This window comes from Mesoplodon bidens, assembly GCF_964165515.1.
Source record: "Mesoplodon bidens genome assembly, chromosome: 14".
In the NCBI taxonomy this organism is placed as follows: Eukaryota; Metazoa; Chordata; class Mammalia; order Artiodactyla; family Ziphiidae; genus Mesoplodon; species Mesoplodon bidens.
Window position 1 is genome coordinate 17,364,713 of NC_138170.1, and position 6,000 is coordinate 17,370,712.

Below are 6,000 nucleotides of genomic sequence, written 5' to 3' on the forward strand. Positions count from 1 at the left end.
TTTTTTGAACATAGTAAAAGATCATCTATATATTAGATAAGAACAAAATCACAAGGAAATCTCTAATCTTTAAGGTCCCCGTTAAGACTCTGAGAGAGATAAAAGGAGAGCTTCAGTAAATTCCCAAGGCAAAACAGTCCAGGTATATTGTTTATTTTCCCATGAGAAGGGAAATAAATATTGACTGCCTGGATCTAGTAGGATGCTAAAGAACATAAGTCCATCACAGCAAAGTGGGTGGTTTTGAGTAGTACTGAAGACAAAATAGAATTGGGGTTAAGGCCCATTGGGAAAAGAGGAATCACGATCTTATTTACGGTACCACAGTCTTGCATAAATCAGAATCTATGCCCATGAGGCTTTTTACCAGGCAGTCCTGGAGTTTTACAAGAGCTGATGCAAGGAATAATAAATCCCTGTTTTACAAAATCTTTTATACTGGGTCTCAATCCTTCCTTAGCTTTAGTCTTTATAGGGTATTGAGCAAGAACAGGGAAGGGTTTAGAAAAGTCAGTTTCTATGTTGATGGGTTTGGTCTCCAGAATTCTTCAGGAGAACTGTTGTCCCAGAGAAAATTAGGGACCTCACATAAGTGCTCAGATTGAGATTGGGTTAGATTTTTAGGTACAGGAAAAGTGCCATCTAAATTGCACTATTAAAGGATTATGCGGGGCTTCCCTGGTGGCACAGTGGTTGAGAATCTGCCTGCCAATGCAGGGGACACGGGTTCAAGCCCTGGTCTGGGAAGATCCCACATGCCACGGAGCAACTGGGCGCATGAGCCACAACTACTGAGCCTGCACGTCTGGAGCCTGCGCTCCACAACGAGAGGCCGCAACAGTGAGAGGTCCGCGCACTGCGATGAAGAGTGGCCCCTGCTTGCCACAACTAGAGAAAGCCCTCGCACAGAAATGAAGACCCAACACAGCCATAAATAAATAAATAAATAAATTTAAAAAAAAAAAAGGATTATGCATGAGAGAGTCTTTGGGTGTTTCTAGCAATAGTCCAAGGAACATTTGAGGGTGTAGTTCCATTTACATAAAACATCCTTGCCAATAAAATTTCCTGGTATGGTATCAAAGAGAAGAAATGCATGTTGACTACTGAGGGGCTGAGAGTTACCGTCACAGGCTGGGTAATGGGAAGTTTGAGCACTGTTTGAAATTCCTAAATAGTTTAATGAATCTGAGGAAGATGAGCAGACATTGTGGTAGAATTTACAGTGACAGAGTAGCACTCATATCTAAAGGAAAGATTTGCTTTTCTTATTCTATTATTAAAGATAATTCTCCTTGTTGATTTAGAGGAATCACTGGCAATTGGGCACTACAATATCCTTCAGAATCCCTTCATTGTTCCAGTTTGGAATAACAAAGGGGCAGCGTAGCTCTCTTTCATTTTAGTTCAGATGGGGTAGATATTTTTCCAGTGCCTCCCATTTTCTTTTCTTTTCTTTTTTTTTTTTTTTTTTTTTTACAGTACTGGCAACTGTCTTTATCAAAGGGTAAGTTTTTATTGTCTCTTCAGGGAGAGGAGGGTGGATTTAATTGCTTTAATTGTAACATGATGTGCTTAGTTTGTTTTTCTTTTGGGTTTCTAGAGCCTCTTCAAAATGTTCAGCCAAATGTTAAAGTACATGTAAGGAGGTAAATTGCAAACCAATTTTTACATGTACCATATCTGCAATTTCTACCTTTAAATCACCAACAAAGAAGGGTGAACAGGGCATTAGAAATGATATCAGGAGCTAAAGCAGGATATTGTCTAAATGTGCTGATTAGTCTGCTGATGAAGACTCTTTGGATTTTTTCTTTTGCTATTTGCAAGACTGAATCAAAGTCCAGTTTTTTTGTTTTGTTTTGTTTTGTTTTAGCATGAAAGTCTTGTGTTATAGTTTCCAAAATGTTCTCATCCATTTGCTGTACTTTAAGATGTCCTGATTGAGTAAAATGTATCCCATTATTTTTATTAAAGTTTTTTTTTAATTGAGAAAAGTAGATTCCCATGCTCTTGTAAGAAGTCACACAGAGAGATCCCATGTATCCTTTATCCAATTTCCCCCAATGGTAGCACCTTGGAAACTGAGGTACAATTTCACAAGGATATTGACAATCCACCAATTTGTTCAGATATCTCCCCGGTATTACTTGTACTCATTTGAGTGGATGTGTGTACAATTTTATACATTGTGTAGGTTCATGTATTCACCACCAACAGTCAAGATACAGAACAGTTCCATCACTGCAACAACCCCTCCTGTTTTCCCTTAAACACCACATCCACCTCCCTCCACTCCCTTTCCCTCAAGCTCCTACCCCCTGCAACCAATAATCTGTTCTCTGCTTCTAAAATTGTGTTTTAGGTGTTAGAGAAATGTTATATAAACGGAATCATGCAACTTTTTTTTTGTTTCTTTTTTTCTGCGGTACGCAGGCCTCTCACTGCCGTGGCCTCTCCCGTTGCGGAGCACAGGCTCTGGATGCGCAGGCTCAGCAGCCATGGCTCATGGGCCCAGCCACTCCGCGGCGTGTGGGATCCTCCCGGACCGGGGCACGAACCCGTATCCCCTGCATCAGCAGGTCGACTCCCAACCACTGCGCCACCAGGGAAGCCCCATACAACTTTTGAGATTGGTTTTTTTCACTTAGCACAATCCTCTGGAGATGCATTCAGTTGTAGCAGATATAGATAACTCGTTCATTTTTTATTGCTGAATAGTATTCCTTTTTTACTCATTCACCCATTGAAGGACATCTAGGTTGGGCTTCCAGTTGTTTGGCTATGACAAACAAAGCTGGTATGAGCATTCATGCCCAGGTTTTTAAAAATTAATTAATCTTTATTTGTTTATTTATTGGGCTGCGTTGGGTCTCTGTTGCTGTGCTCTGGCTTTCTCTAGTTGCAGCGAGTGGGGGCTACTCTTCATTGAGGTGCGTGGGCTTCTCACTGCAGTGGCTTCTCTTCTTGTGGAGCACAGGCTCTAGGCACGTGGGCTTCAGTAGTTGCTCCGCAGCATGTGGGATCGTCCTGGACCAGGGATCGAACCTGTGTCTCCTGAATTGGCAGGTGGATATTTAACCACTGCGCCACCAGGGAAGTCCCATTGTACAGGTTTTTGTATAAATGTAAGTTTTCATTTATCTGGAATAAACACCCAAGTGCAATTGCTGAGATGTATGGTAATTGCATGTTTAGTTTTATAAGAAACTGCCAAACATTTTGCAGAGTGACTGCACCATTCTACATCACCACAAACAATGCATGAGTGATGCACTTTCTCCACATCCTTGCCCACATTTGCTGCTGTCATTATTTAGGTGCTTCTGTGTTGGGTATGATGTTAGCCATTCTGATAGGTGTATAGTGGTATATTGTTGTGATTTTAACCTGCATTTCTTTGATGGCTAATGATAAACTTCTTTTCATGTTCTTATTTGCTATGCATTTCCCTTCAGTGAAATGTATTTGTGTCTTTTGCCCATTGTTTGACTGGATTTTTTTAACTGTTAAGTTTCAAGATCTTTATATATTCTAGATACTAATCCATTGGCAGATGTGTCATTTGAAAATATCTTCTCCCATTTTGTAGCTTGTCCTTTTATTCCTCTTAACAGAGCCTTTTGCAGAGCAAAAGTTTTAAATTTGATGAGGTCCAATTTATCAGTTTTTCCTCTTATGGATTGTATTTTTGGTGTCAAATATAAGAACTCTTTACAAAGCTCTAGATCCCAAAGATTTTCTCCAATGTTTGCTCCAGAAAGATTTCTAGTTTTTCATTTTACATTTAAGTCCATAATTCATTTCAAATTAATTTTTGTATAAAGAGTAAGGTTTAGGTTGAAGTTTATTTTCTTTATTTTGCCTGTGGATAGCCAATGGCTCCAGTACTGTTGGTTGAAAGGGCTATCCTTCCTCTATGGAATTGCTTTTTCATTTTTGTTAAAAATCGGTTGAGTACAGCTTCCCTGGTGGCACAGTGGTTGAGAATCCACCTGCCAATGCAGGGATCACGGGTTCGAGCCCTGGTCTGGGAAGATCCCACATGCCCGGAGCAACGAAGCCCGGGCGCCACAACTACTGAGTCCACGCTCTAGAGCCCACAAGCCACAACTACTGAAGCCCGTGTGCCTAGAGCCCATGCTCCGCAACAAGAGAAGCCACCGCAATGAGAAGCTCACGCACCACAATGAAGAGTAGCCCCTGCTCACCACAACTAAAGAAAGCCCGTGCGCAGCAATAAAGACCCAACGTAGCCATAAATAAATAAATAAATAAAATTAAAAACATCAGTTGAGTGTATTTGTATGGGTATATTTCCAGGCTCTCAATTTTGATCCATTGTTCCATATATCTCTCCCTTGCTAGTATCACACTGTGTTGATTGCTCTAGCTATAAAGTAAGCCTTCATATTAGACATAATGATTCCTCCCACTGCATTTTTCTTTGTCAAGATTATTTTAGCTATTCTATAGTCTGTGCCATTTCTTGTAGATTTTAGAAAACTTGTTTATGTCTACAAAGATCCTTGCTGGGATTTTTGTTGTTGTTGTTGTTTTGGAACTACATGAAACCTATATAGATCAATATGGGGGAAACTAACATCTTTACTATGTTGAGTCCTCTAGTCCATGAATATAGTATGTTCTTCCTTGTATTTAGATTGTCCAAGAAGCTTGCTGCAGTGGAATTCTCCCCTATGGGGCCACTGGGATCTCTGGGTAAGTCTTAGGCTAAGCAAAGAAATTTAGCAGGCTGGGTGCTTCCTGTGGTAGGATTTTTTTAGTGGGTAGCTCCATATATAGTGGTTTCCTGTCTTTTTGTGGGGAGGGGAGTCTCAGGACCACAGGGAAGGAGAGCACCACCAGGTTAGGCACTTGTGGCAGGACCCCTTGCCATTATTGTGGGTTTATTTGGTGTTGGTGGAGGGATTGCTGTTTCATCATGGAGGCATGAGGCTACTTGAGTCACCATCTGTTGCTAGGTTCAGAGTCGGGAGAGACCAGGCCTGAGTGGCCTTCTGTTGGGTGATTAGTTGGGAGACACCCTACTGCTATGTTGGTCATCCATTCCTGGGTCCCTAAAAAGCTCTCCTTCCTCTTTCCACCTTCCAGACCACTCCTTTGGTTGCATCTTGCATTGTCTCCAGGGTTTATAGTCGTACTTAGGTTGGGGAGCAAGGAGCGATGAGTCTATGGCATCTTGTCCAAACTGGAAGACTCTGTTTTAACTTAATTTTAAGACAATTAGAGAGTTAAAATAGAGGAGCTACAATATACATATCACATTATAAGAAAACGCAACTTTCAGTCAAAAGACTGGAAAAATGGAATTATTTCCATTAAGAATTAATGTAAAATAACTGGATGTGTTTCAGACTTCCATCATCCAACATTTTATCCATTTACACTGTTCCCAAATGCGTGAAATAAAACCTTAAATGTATTACATAAATAATAAAGAAGTAATAAAAGACTTCGTGTGATCACTCATACATTAAGAATGTTGGTTTTGAGCTTAAGAATATTGGACACATGCAGATAAAGGAGGATGCTGCTGTTGGCTGAACATTTGAAGGTCCTTGCCTTTATCCTTTTCTCGAGGATAGCACTGTCCATAGGAAATATAATGCAAGCCACATGTATAATTTTTTATGGTGATGGATTTTTTTAAATTAATTAATTTATTTTTGGCTGCTTTGGGTCCCCATTTCTGCGCGTGGGCCCTCTCTAGTTGTAGCGAGCGGGGGCTACTCTTCATTGCAGTGAGCGGGCCTCTCACCGTGGTGGCCTCCCCCATTGTGGAGCATGGGCTCTAGGCACGAGGGCTCAGTAGTTGTGGCTCACGGGCTCCAGAGTGCAGACCCAATAGCTATGGCACACAGGCCTAGTCGCTCCGCGGCATGTGGGATCCTCCCGGACCAGGGCTCGAACCCGTGTCCCCTGGACTGGCAGGCACCCAACTGCCGTGCCACCAGGGAAGCCCATGGTGATGGGTTT